At 39.8% G+C, this 13,834-nt stretch overlaps 1 pseudogene across 1 annotated transcript; it reads right to left on the bottom strand.

Moving 5' to 3' along the window:
* Positions 1-7,531: 7,531 nt before the first annotated feature.
* On the bottom strand, positions 7,532-8,399 carry LOC147501569 (fe(II)/2-oxoglutarate-dependent dioxygenase 4 pseudogene; annotated as a pseudogene). The gene is made up of 2 exons (XR_015220876.1): positions 8,091-8,399; positions 7,532-7,979 (listed from the first exon to the last, which is right to left on the bottom strand). The product of XR_015220876.1 is annotated as a fe(II)/2-oxoglutarate-dependent dioxygenase 4 pseudogene (transcript).
* Positions 8,400-13,834: the final 5,435 nt, after the last annotated feature.

Here is a 13,834-nt window from a genome sequence, read left to right as displayed (position 1 = left end):
CAGGGCATTGCATGAAAGGCGCAAGGTGTATACGACCGGGTGTGCGGAGAATATGCCATGCTTGAAGAGAAGTACTTGCAGTTGAAAGAAGAGCATGAGCGTGTACGTGTCGTACTAGGTACTGCGAGTACTCCTTCGACTAGTGCTGCTCTTGTAGTGCGTGATGAGGATAAACACATCGTCTCTTATTCTTGACCATGGTTGTTGGACTGTTTTTTTGAAGTAAGTTGTGAAATACTTTGGAGCTTTTGGCTGTTTTCAGATTGGTAAGAGGTTGTAAAATAATAGAACTGGTCTCCATGGCTTGCCGGGGCAGTTCGCTTCTCGGTTTATTTGCAAAGATACTGAACGATCTAGATTTCTGAGTAGACCCAGCAGATCGATAGAGTAACGAACTGGTTTCCTTAACTTATGCAGGCAGTTGGAATTTTGAAAGTTATGGAATGCATGTATTTTGCTTATGTCCAATTGCTTGTGCGTGTTATTTGGTTATGTCATTGTTGTAGCCTAGAGATGTATGTCTACCATAGATGACATATGTAGAGACTAAGAAATCGCGTTGCTCGCGTAGAGTGTTCTCGCAAGTTAATCCTAGAGTTGTAGGTTATCAACTAGTAAGAACTAGATAGGTTATTGAGCTTATGAGCTCAAGAGAGCGTGTTAGCTTAAGAAAGCATTTTGCTCGTAAAGAACATTCTCACTAAGTTGATCCTAGAGTTGTAGGTCCTCAACGAGTGAGAATTGGAGAGGCTGTGGAGCCAATGAACTCAAGAGAGCGTGTTAGCTCAAGAAAGTGTGTTGCTCTTAGAGAGCGTTCTCACTGAGTTGGTCCTAGGGTTGTAGGTCCTCAACTAGTGAGAATTGGAAAGGTTATGGAGCCTATGAGCTCGAGAGAGCGTGTTAGCTTAAGAAAGCGTGTTGCTCTTAGAGAGCGTTCTCACTGAGTTGATCCTACAGTTGTAGGTCATCAACTAGTAAGAACTGGCGAGGCTAAGGAGCCTATGAGCTTGAGAGAGCGTGTTAGCTTAATAAAGCGTGTTGTTCTTAGAAAGTGTTCTCACTGAGTTGATCCTAGAGTTGTAGGTCATCAACTAGTAAGAACTGGCGAGGCTATGGAGCCTATGAGCTCGAGAGAGCATGTTAGCTTAAGAAAGCGTGTCGTACTTGAGAACGTTAAAACTCATGAGAGTGTTTTTAGTTCACATATGTTGGTGGCATGTTCAGAACGAGCGTCGCGTCTGCTTGTGGGCTTGAACGTAGCAGGTTGTAATGATACCCATAAGTAAAGTACACACAGATAGCTATTAAATAAGAGTATGACACTTTTATTGATAAAATTTATTTAACAAATAAGTGTTCCAAGGACGTGGTAATGCTTTCCCCTCTTGGGTCTTGATCCAGTACGCTCTATTTCCCATGACTCGCTCCACTATGTAAGGGCCTTCCCATGTTGGTACCAGTTTAAAGTCATCCTGAGTCTTTTTCAGAACTAGGTCACCAGGTTGAAAATTTTAAGGATTGACTCGCTTGTTGTAGGACTTTTTTAGAGTCTTATGGTAAGAAGCAACTCTGATGGCCGTTAGGTCGCGGCGTTCTTCCAATAAGTCGACCTCTTGAGCAAGAACGGAGTCGTTCTGCCCAGATTCGACGAGTTCCTACCTAGTCATGGTGATTGTCAGTTCGGTAGGGATGACGACCTCTGTGCCATAGCATAGCAAGAATGGTGACTCGCCTATGCTAGAACGAGCTGTAGTTATGTGGGCCCATAGGATGTTCTCCAACTGATTTGGCCATTGACTCTTGTTCTTTTCAATCTTCTTCTTCAAATTCTCCAAAATTGCCTTATTGCTGGCTTTTGTGGAGTGGAAAATGCATGAACAACTTTTCACTTTGCCAGGAACTCTTTGACTATCTTTCCCTTGAACTGGGAGCCATTGTCCATCACCAGTGTGTGGCGTAGACCAAATCTGGTGATGATGTGAGCCCAGATTAAGTTTCTAACATGTGACTCCTAGACATGAGCCAAAGGGATCTCTTCCACCCACTTAGTAAAGTAATCAGTTGCAGCAAGGACAAATAAAAAATCGGTGTTTTTTTATGGGATGAACAGACCCATGATATCCAAGCCCCACATGTGAAAGGGACAAGAGCTGGCGATGTTAATTAACTTCGCGAGCTGGTTGGATGATATTGTGGCCAAATGTTTGGCACTTGATGCATTTCAGTATGTACTGTTTGGCATCAATCTGCATTCTTGGCCAGAAGTAACCTTGGGAGATCGCTTTGTGAGCTAAAGAGCGACCTCCAGCATGGTTTCCGCATTCGCCCTCATGGATTTCTGGAAAAATCAGTTAACCTTGTTCTGGGCTTATGCACCTCAAGTGAGGACCGCCAGCAGACTTTCTGAATAGTTTATTATTCACCAGGCAATAGCGACATGCCTGATATTGAACTTGTCTAGCTTTGGTGCGGTCTTCTGGGGTCGTGCCATGTTGGATGTATTCTATGATGGGTTGCATCCAAGTTTGTCTCATCTGAATGTCAGAGAGTGGGCATAGGTCGTTGATTGCCAGGGCGTGCTCAGCTTGGTAAGCAGGTCGGTTAATTACTTCGATAAGTAATTGTCTAGGGGCACAGTTCGGTGTTTGAGTAGCAAGATAAGCTAAATTGTCTGCGTGGCGATTCTCATCGCGTAAGAAGTGGTGTATTGTGGCTTTCTTGAAACAAGGGAGTGATTGATAAACAACATGAAGGTATTTAGAGAGGTTACCTTCATGGGTAGTTTACTCTTTAGCAATCTAGCGAACAACCAGTGGCGAGTCACTAAAGACTTTAATCTCCTAGACACTGAGCTGTAGTGCCATTCTAAATCCCATAATTAGAGCTTCGTACTCCGCCTCGTTGTTAGAGGTCGCGAAAATCAATGCAAACTGATTTCTCAATCATAATGCCCTCTGGTGACACTAGGACGACACTGATTCTGCTCCCGCCGGGATTGCTAGAACCATCCACAAAGAGCAACCAGACTGATTTGTCCTGTGGTTTAGTGGATGGGATATCTATTTCTGGTTCCTAGTTTATATCGTCAAGAGGAAAGTTTACTAGGAAGTCCGCAATGACCTGTCCTTTCTGAGAAGTTCGCGGACGAACTCGATGTGATGCTCTCCGAGTTCTTCGGCCCATACTGCCATGTGAGTTGTCTTGTTGTCTTTGAGAATGATCTTCTTTAGTGGGAGATCGGTAAGGACTTTGATTGGGTGTGCTTGAAAGTAAGGCCTGAACTTCCTTGCAGAGTACAGCAACGCAAGTATTGCTTTTTCAATGTAAGAGTAATTCTTTTCAGCTAGTGTAAGCGTCTTGCTTGTAAAGTAGATCGGCTTTTCGGCCCCTTGGTCCTCCTTGAAGAGAACTAAACTTATAGCAAAGTCGGAGACCACGAGGTATAGCCCCAACATTTTGCCATCTGTTGGTTTGGCCAGGATGGGTGGCGTAGTTAGGTATTCTTTTAGAGTAGAGAATGCTTGTTGTCAATGGTCACTCCATGAGAACTGTTCGCCCTTTTTGAGAAGCTGTAGGAAAGGTCAACATTTGTCGGACGCTCTCGATATGAATCGGTTGAGAGCTGCCACTATTCCTGATAGTTTCTGTATTTGCTTCTTTGTCTTTGGATCGGGCATCTCCAAGAATGCTCAGATCTGGTCTGGATTAGCCTCGATTCCTCGTTGTGAGACCTGATACCTAAGGAATTTCCCTGAGGATGTTCTAAAAAGGCATTTTTCGGGATTCAGCTTCATCTGAGTTCAGCATAATCTGGAGAACGCCTGCTCGAGGTGATCGAGGTGATCCACCGCTTTTTTGCTCTTGACCACCATGTCGTCTATGTAGACTTCTATGGTATCACCTAACATGTCCTGAAACATGTCAGTGACCAGCCGTTGGTAGGTCGCTCCAGCGTTCTTAAGGCCGAACGGGAAGACGTTGTAACAGTAAATTCCTTGCTCTGTGATGAAGGAAGTTTTTCTTGGTCTTCTTCTGTCAGTGGGATCTGGTTGTACCCACTGTATGCATCCATAAATGAAAGGAGCTCGTGGCCACAGGTCTGGTCCACAAGTCGATCGATTCTAGGTAGAGGGAAACTATCTTTGGGTGTTTCCTGATTGACATTAGTGAAGTCTACACATAGGCAAACTGTGTCATTCTTTTTGGGGACTGCTACTATGTTAGCGATCCACTCTGGGTAATCGACCTTTCTGATGAAGCCTACTTTTTTTAGCTTGTCGACCTCATCATTAATGGCTTTTTGAAATCTCAGGGAAAGCTTCCTAGGTCGCTGACGAACTGGTCTAGCATTAGGGTTGACATTTAGATTATGACATGCAATATTATGATCTATACCAGGTACATCGATGTACGACCAAGCGAAAACGTCTTTATTCATTGATAAAAAGTTTACAAGCTGAGCTTTGAGGGTAAGGTCAAAATTAGCCCCTACATAGACAAACTTGGGATCGTCTTCGGTGCCCAAGTTAACCTTCTCTTTATCCTCATGTTGGACTGTTGCTTGAGAAAATGAAGCGACCTCAGTAGCTTTGGTCTAGGGTATGGGGATCGCGGCAACAGGAAGTTGTGCGACCTCTGTGGTTACGACAACAGGGTCAGGAATGACTTCTATGGTCATGACAACAGGGGCTGGGGCGATCTCTGGAGTCTTGCCTACCGCAATTGGAGCGACCTCTGGGGTCTGGACTTGTGGAGGGGCCTTTTTGACAAAGCCCCCAGCGTTCTCTTTTGGAGCTTTGGTTTTAACCTCAACGATGAAGTCTTTGGCCATCTTGGTACTAGCGAGCTCTCCCCTTGGTTTGATTGAAGCCCCAGCGAGCTTGTTCAGATAGAGGATCTGAATGCAGTTGTAAGCCTCAAGCTAGTTGCTGTGAAGCTCCATCATACCTCTGGGGCCTGGAAAGTGGAGTACCTGATGGAGTGTTGATGGTACCGCTTGCATCTTGGGGATCCAGCGACGTCCTAGGATTGCATTATAGGACGAGCTGACATCCAGATGCTAAAACGAGTGTGGAAGCTGACTTTGTCCTCCTTGGATCGAGTATGATGTCGCCGATCGGGTCAGCTCGAGAGCCATTGAATCCATAAAGGGGGGCTATTGGATCTATGAAGACTGACTTGGGCAGGTTCATTTCCTTGATGGTGTGATAGAACAGGACGTCACATGAGCTACCTAGGTCTATCAAGATTCGCTTAACTGTCCAATCGCTGATTTTGACGTGGACAACTAAGGCATCATTGTGTGGGAGGCAAACTTTGTTGAGGTCGGCCTCAGTGAAAGTTATGTCACCTGAATTGCGACCTTGCGTGGGGCAGGTGCGGCCTGGGATGAGAACTGGTAAACTTCCTGGAGAGCGCCTACTCGTCTGCGTTTTTCCCTAGTGGACGTGACAGAATCGTCCTAGAATATGATCATGTGGATCGTTCTGTCATTGTCTCTGTCAGATGAATGTTGGCGACAGTCGTGATGGGAGCGGTCTCTGGGACGTCCTCTGCTATGAGAGCAAGCTTGATTATGGTGACGAGTTGGAGATCTGCTACGCTCTCTGCGAGCCATGAGTTTATGGCGCAGGTCGCCATCGGCGATGTTGGTGTAATGCTTGATATGTCCGAACTCAACGAGGTCTTGGAGATAGTGTTTAAGCCCCCGGCACTCGTCGGTGTCATGACATTTGGCTCTATGGAAGGCACAGTAGGGCTTTCCTGGTCGATCTTCTAGCTGCCTTACCGTACGTAAGTCAGTAATAGGAGGCTTTCTTGATCTTCTCCAGTATGTGAATGGGAGATCGAGTAAGAACGGCGAACTCACGGCTGCTGTTTGTTCTATCTCTTGAGTTCTGGCCTTTCTGTCTAGGACGCTTCTTGGAAATTGGGGCATCGTCAGAGATCGCTACCACTTCTTGTTCTTCTGTTTGGCCTTGACATTTTAGGCCTTCTTGCAACTTGATGTATTTGTCTACTTGAGCATACAGCTAGGATAGAGTTTCTGGACGTTCTTTCATTAACGATCTGGAGAGCCACATGTTGCGTACACGGTAGGCGTTAGTGAATGCCAGTGTGACGAACTACTCTTTGAGGCCGCTCTCCATGCACAACAATTCGGTTTTGAACCAACCTAGGAAGGAGCGGATGTCCTCATCTTTGCCCAGGGACAGCTGGAAAAGTGAATCTAAACCAGCCTTTTTACGCCTGTTGTGGACGTACTGGCTAGCAAATAGATCGATAAGATTCTCAAAGCTTTTTATCGAGTCTGGCTTGAGTGAGAAAAACCAATCGAGAGCACCATCTTTAAGGCTCGCCGGGAACAGACGGCAATGGAGATGGTCGAACTCCTGAGCACTATAGAGTGTGAGGCTTTGAATATAACGAGCTATGTATTGACCAGGACACGTACTGCCATCGTACATTGCGAAGCGTGGTTGGATGAAATCTTGAGGGGAGGGTTTACTAAGTACCTCAGCAGTGAAGGGGGACGCATGGTACGTCTTGAGCATTTTTTGAACGATCTGAGTAGCGTCCTTCCTAACTGCACTCTGGTCGATTCTTTGTGATAGTTCGTTAATCTGTTGATTAACTTCGTTGATATCGTCCTCTGCTACGGTATCAACTGGGTGTTCTGCGTCCACCTGTGCGCGTAAAGCAACATTCTCCTGCCTTAGCAGGGTGATGTTCTCGTTCATTATACCTAGCTTACACCTAACTGACCTGCTAGACTCTAGATTTGAGCTTCGAGGCTTGTCATGCTTCGTGGGCTTGAGGTTTTTTGTTTGTGTGAAGTGGTTTCTCAAGAAATCGAGACCACAAACGACCCCAATGTAAAAGTGTATTTTAGTTTAGGCTTTACAAACTGTGTTTATGGAGGAGGAGAAAGGGTTTGGAGATTGGAAAGACCGAGTTCGCTTTGAGCAAACTGCCTACGTATCAAGCTCTCACTTCTGGGGGGAGAGTTGAATCAGGTCTGATGTAGTTCATGTAGGTGGTATTTATAGACGTTGAGGGTGTAGATCTATGCAACTCGTGTGCTGACAAGTACAGATGTGTGGTTGAGATCAAGGATGAGTGTGGAGTTGGTTTTGGTAGAAATTCTATAATGATGAAAAGTGGTTGGAGTGGTTCGTAGATTACGGTGATTGGTTGTATAAGTATGGCTTTGGTAATGATTGCATCTGAACAAAGGATGGTGCCATAAGATAAAGCGTTCTGCATTACTCTTGAGCAAGCTGAAGTAAACCACCTACACGAGGCGAGCTGCTTATGAAGCGAGCTTGGAGAACGATGATATGAGGTCGGTAGGATATCTCTGCTTATGCTGGACGCGTGCCTGATATTCATTAGATGTGAATATTACTCCCTCACATCCATATATCCATCCGATATATCACAATATATTTATATTGGGAATCTTAAAAACCGATATATATCAGCGATATTTTAGTCCTTGCAATGATTACAGGAAAAAAAAAAATGACAATTCACTGAGAATGCCTTTTTCATACAAAGATTGCCCTCAATACAGTAACTTGAGCGCAACATATATAACAACAATACCACCAACTATAAAATACTTAACCACATCGATCTAAACTCAATTCACTGACGCAGCTTGTTTATAAATACCGTACCGCAAACTACATATACCATGAAACGTGATCAACTGGAAATCTTGAAGTGATGAATATGGATATTTTCTACTTCCAACTTCTTGAAATTGCTAGTCTTCCTAGTCCTAAAAAACTTCCCCCAATTGTATTCCTTGTATTTGGGTGGGTTGTGCTCATTAACGAGCTCGTCCAGAGGCTTCACGGCTTCACCATCACATAATGTGCAGGCATAAAGAAGAAAGGAACGGCGAACCTTTCCCTTTGTGGGTTTACCATCACACGATGCTCCACACTTTCATACTTGTCATTGCTCCAAACCTGCTCAATAGTTGAATAGAACGAAATTTTATATATGCACATTCCCAACGTAACAAATCTTGTTACACTTCTATGCAAAAGAGCTCAACATAAATCAATCAGAGATAGTACCTGAATTATGTCACCCACGTTTATAATGTAAGATTCTGGAATAGGTTTGACGCGAACCCATTCACCATCAGCCTTTCGCTTCACATCAAGACCACCAACATCGTCCTGAGCTAGTACTGTAAGTGCGCCAGCATCCTTCTGACTACCAACCCCAAGAGCGAGGTCTGGTAAAGGGCATGGAGGATAGTGGTTGAGGCGAATAAAGCTAGTATGGTCTTTGAAGAACTCATTAAACCGTTTTGCAGGTAAGCCTAGGCTCAATGAGATAAGCTCCAACAAGTCATAGGAGAGTTTTTCCAAGGCTTCGGCGTATTATAAACATACCTCCCTGTTGAACAAATATTTGTATTACATTTGTGTGCAAGTTACCAAAATTGTTTTGCCCGAAGAGATTATAGCTTATCTCGAGACCTCATTTATTAAACAAAATCAACCCCAATTGACATTCTGAACTTGTTAGAGCAACTCCAATGGGGGTTTCAATATAGCTTGCCAATTAGGTGCCACGTCACTATTTTTGCACTTATACCACATTACCACAACCATGATATATTTAGAGCCGCAAGTCATTCCAATGCAAATTTTAATTTCGAAGCACTAAATCTTTACGGATTAAACAATTCTTACTATCCGTCTATTAGGATTAGGATGTACACTTAAATAGAGAATTATGACAGAAACAACACAAAGTCTGTCATCCGTTGCTAAATGTTCAATGGCACAAAGTCTGTCACCCGCCAAATTATATTTAGCAATATAATTTAGCTGTTATGCAAGCCCTCAAATTTAGTTGAGTTTATGATGTAGAACATAGAGCCTATGGTTATTACTGTCTAATTGTTTTACTAAATCCAAATTTACTAAAAACAAGTAATTTCGTTTTTATTATTTAACCCTAGTTTAGAAATGTCTAGTAGTCTTAAAATGTTACTATTATGATATAGATATGTGAGAAAAATGTTTCTTAGAGTTTTAGAAATTTTCTAAAATGATTTCAAGGAGTTATCTATATAAAGAGCTTCATGGACGAAAATTGTAATCAACTTTTCAATATTATCAATAAGCTTATATTTCAAATTATCTTTCTCAATATATATTATAATGAACTTTTATTATCGCCTACGCTATGTCAATTGAGATCAGATTCAGACGGTGTTCTAGGGTTGATATCCAATTTGAAATTGAAGAATATTCTCAAGATGTAAATACTGGCTTTTTTCTATTCAGAGTATCTTTGAATTAAAGTTTTTTATTTATTTATTTTTTATTAAAAGATTTGTATCTCATCAACCATAGTGTTGATACCATCTTTCTCCATTCAAGATCACAACAAGAAGACAAAGGTATGAATTTTCTCAATTCCAATGCACCAACCATAGTGCAACCTCCATATCTTCAGGTTTGATTTTATATTCTCTTTGTTTTTCATTTTCCACCCTATCGCCATCCTTACCCAGCATTGTTTGTATTAAATCATCACCATCACTACCACCAAAAACAAAAAAGAATAAATTTTTTGTCATCTTTCGAAATTTTTACAGAATAACATACTTTGAGTTAGAAATCATGCTATATACCATTGGAAAGATCTGGAAGTCTAGTTTCTAACAAAAAAACGGATCAATGTTTGGAGTTAGAAGGTAAAAGATATTGCAATTTTCATGTAGAGTGTCAGTTTTAGATGGGAATTGAATATGAATATGGAGTTTCAAAGTTCGAAGGTAAAAGATATTGCAATTTCCGTGTAGAGTGTCAATTTTATATGGGAATTTAATATAAATATGAATTTTCAAACATCTTCTACTTCTTTGTCTTTGTCGCCTACAATGCAATATATAATATGGAATCGACAACACATCTATACTCACTTGGAATCTTATCCGCTTCGTGACAGATATAGATGGATATCTAATTGGGATGCAGGTTTCTACGACAAGAATGAATATTGTCCAGTTGTTTATTTTGATGGACAATTTCATGTAGATTATTGGATTGAAAAAGTTAAAGATGTCTTTTGGTGCAAAGGCACTTTGAAACAAAACAAAGTAAAATTGGCAACTAGAAACCTTCGAGGAGAAGCAAAATTTATATGGATGGAATTGCTACGAAGATGACAACATCGAGGTGAACCACCAATTTTTTATTTTCATTCCATGAAATATGTTTTATGTCTTCTATATTTGTCCCATCTTACTCAATTTAATACATCTCCAAAGTATTGCAACTACAATCCATTACCTCAACTTCACCCATCCACCCCTCAATACCCTTATCCCACTCAATACTCTTACACTGCCACTCAATACCCTAGTGTACTTAAACCTTTCATGCCACTTCCCTAAACCCTTCCACCACTATTACCTCTACAAAAAACTTTACTCCCAACAATCATATTTTTTACACGGCTATACCAATACCAATACCAATACCAATACCAGCACCCATACTACTACCTACACCCCCACCCAAAATATGCAAGCCAAAACCTCAACCTATTCGTCCAAATCATCCACTCACCCGAAAAAACTCAACCAATCCACAGAAGATGTAAATGGAGAAGTTACAATTGCTCCAACTCTAAATCAAATTTTGGAGAAAGTACAAATTGAAAATATTTGTATTGAAGAAGATAAATATATTCAAGAGAAGGAGAATGTTGATGTTGCTTAAGTTTTTGGAGATGATGTTAATTTGCATGAGATAATGTCACTTGTTGCTAAAGAATGAAGTTGTCAATGTTTTTAATCTTGAGCAAGAACTCAAGGACGAATTAATTGTTAAAGAATAGGAGAATATGGTATATCACAGTTTTCCAAAGAAATTTATTTTTGAAGACTCATACTTGAAGTTTTGTGAAAAAATGATTGATATTTGTATTTGCCTCAAGAATTTCGTGTCGGATTGTCAAAAGAAAAAATTGAAGAATCAAGCTATTGTGTCTACTTCGTCTTGCTCCAATTGAAATATTGTCATTCTTATACATAACTTGAGAGTGAATTATTTTAAAGAATGAGATAATGATGTAAAACATAGAGTCTATGGTTATTGTCTAAATGTTTACAAGTAATTTCGTTTTTATTATTTAAGCCTAGTTTAGAAGTGTCTAGAAGTCTAGTTTATGAGTTCTAGTAGTCTTAGAAGGTTACTATTATGATATAGATATGTTAGGAAAGTGTTTCTTAGAGTTTTAGAAGGTTTCTAAAATGATTTCAAGGAGTTATCTATATAAAGAGCTCTATTGACAAAAATTGCAATCAACTCTTCAATATTATCAATAAACTTATGTTTCAATTTATCTTCTTAATGTTCTATTGAACAATTTAATTTATTCTCGCTTACGCTATGTTAGTTTATTACACTAGCCAAATTTAGAGCTCCCCATTGGAAATGTTTGTTGTGGTTTGGGGTGTTATATTGCCTTTAGCAGCCATATAGCACCCCACAATCACAATATAATAAAAAGGGTTAAGGGGCTCATTAGTCGTAACTTTTTTAAGCTGATGTACATATAGTGGAAGAAAAGAAGAATCAAATTATTGGCCATTTCACGAGATTATTTTAAGAATCATGCCTCATAGTCCTTAACACTAAGGAGCATAGTTATCCTAGTACTTGTCTACCACAAATTGTAAAAACCATTTAAAACCTTCATGTAAAAGATTCCAAAATCCAAACAGATCATCGCTATTTCACAATTCACAGTGCTACTGGTGTGCCTCCCTTGCTGAGTCACTTGAGCAAACAACCCAAGTTAACTTAGGAGTGCAGACAGATATCTAAAAATCCGAATCCGATTCGTATTTGTATTCGAAAAATCAGATATTATTCGAAAATTTCGGATATCGGATTCGGATAAATTTTGCTATCCGATACAGAATACAGATGCGGATTCTAGTCATAATCGTCGTATAATATCCAAATTTGATTTAATTAATATAATTATTATACTCTTATATATATATATATATATATATATATAAGAGTATTAATAATAATAATAAAGGTCGATGTGGGGCCTATAGAGCCCCACCCAACAGCTACAAATCCTCCTCTCAAATTATGACATGGCGGATCCAAAGACTTATGGGGTATGTGTAGTTTATAATTTTGGCACAAGAGTACTAGATCATTGTTGATTTGGTCAATAATGACTGTTTTTATTGGCTGGGCTTTTATCTTTCGATGGGTTGGGGTTTTTTTTGGCCTAATTTGAAACAGGGATATATACATGTATATATAAACTAAAGAGACAAAGAGAGAAGAGTTTCCATAAGAAAAGTAAATGAAGTTCAGCTGGAATGTTGTATGCATGGGCACATGGAATATGGCCGGACAAGTTGAACTTGTTCATCTACATCAAAATCTACAAAACCAGGTGTAGAACCTTTTCTTTTCCATTTTCGTATTTGTTCCAAGGCATGATCAACTTAGATTCAATATTCTAAGTTTGATTAATCATTTTTCAAAAATCTGATTAGTTTTGAACACTATATAATCTCCTAGCTTAATCTAAGATCATTTTAGTACTTGAAAACCCAGAAGAGTTGTTGAACTACTACGGAGTTGAAATGGGTAGTGGAAATCGTTTCTGAGTTGGTGCGAGAGGTTAAGAGAGGGCAATATACACGAAGAGATAGTGGAGAGGCGAGATAGTTGGGATTAGAACGGCAGTTGCCATCGTGAGTTCGTGAAAGTCATGTACTGTAGAGCGGGACTTCTATTTTTTCAGGACTTCTATTTTTTTTTGGGATTTTTGTTTTCTTTGCCAAATTTATTCTAAGATATTTGGTATAATAGCAATTATATCATTTGAGTGCCGAGATATTTAGTTTAATATCAATTATATCAGTTCAATGTGAGATAAATTAAATTTCTTATTATATCAGTTCCACAATGGTGAGATAATTGAAATTTCCTATTATATCAGTTCCACAATGGTGATATAAATGAAATTTCCTATTATATCAGTTCCATAATGGTGAGATAAATGAAATTTCCTATTATATCAGTTCCATACCACCAGTGGTAAAATCCATATATTTTATCTCGGTTAAATAAGAGGCTAGATAACAGATTTATACTCAGAGTTAGTACCTAAATTATGAGACATATTATCTCATTTACAGGATATATTATCTCTCTTATCAGCATAACCGAGATAAGGCTAATTTTAGAACCGACATAAAAACCCTTTTTTTTAGTAGTGTGAGCTGTTCACCGTCTTCTTCTTTTTTGGGGGAAACCACCTTGCTTTTATGCTATATTTTCCGATTCATTGTTTTTCTTAAGATTCAATATCAAAACCAATTCTTACTTCCTCTTGATAGCATTTTTTATGTGCTCTTAGATTAAACCTAGTATTTTTAAAGTTAGTCTTTTGCTTTTTCACATGTTAGTTAATTAGGACTCGCTTATTTGTTGATTTCTATGTGAATGTTATTTTTCTCGTTGATTTAGCTTGGGTTGAGATTTGGGGTTTGCTTTTTAAGTGTGATTGTAGCAGATTGACGTTTGGCTTTGTGATCGGATTGGATATTATCCAATATCCGAATCAGATAACAGATTCAGATTCGAATAGTATTATCATACATCCCGTCCGTCGGATTCGGATAGTGATATAATTTTTCGGATCTGAATCTATCCGTCTACACCCCTAGGACTACTTAACTAACACTGAATGGGATCAAAAGTTCATGCATACGACCGTCATACGTATATGACAGAAGTCTGATTCTTAATACGTA

This window comes from Coptis chinensis, chromosome 4 (genome assembly GCF_015680905.1).
Source record: "Coptis chinensis isolate HL-2020 chromosome 4, ASM1568090v1, whole genome shotgun sequence".
Classification (NCBI taxonomy): Eukaryota; Viridiplantae; Streptophyta; class Magnoliopsida; order Ranunculales; family Ranunculaceae; genus Coptis; species Coptis chinensis.
This window is presented reverse-complemented; position numbering and strand designations above follow the sequence as displayed.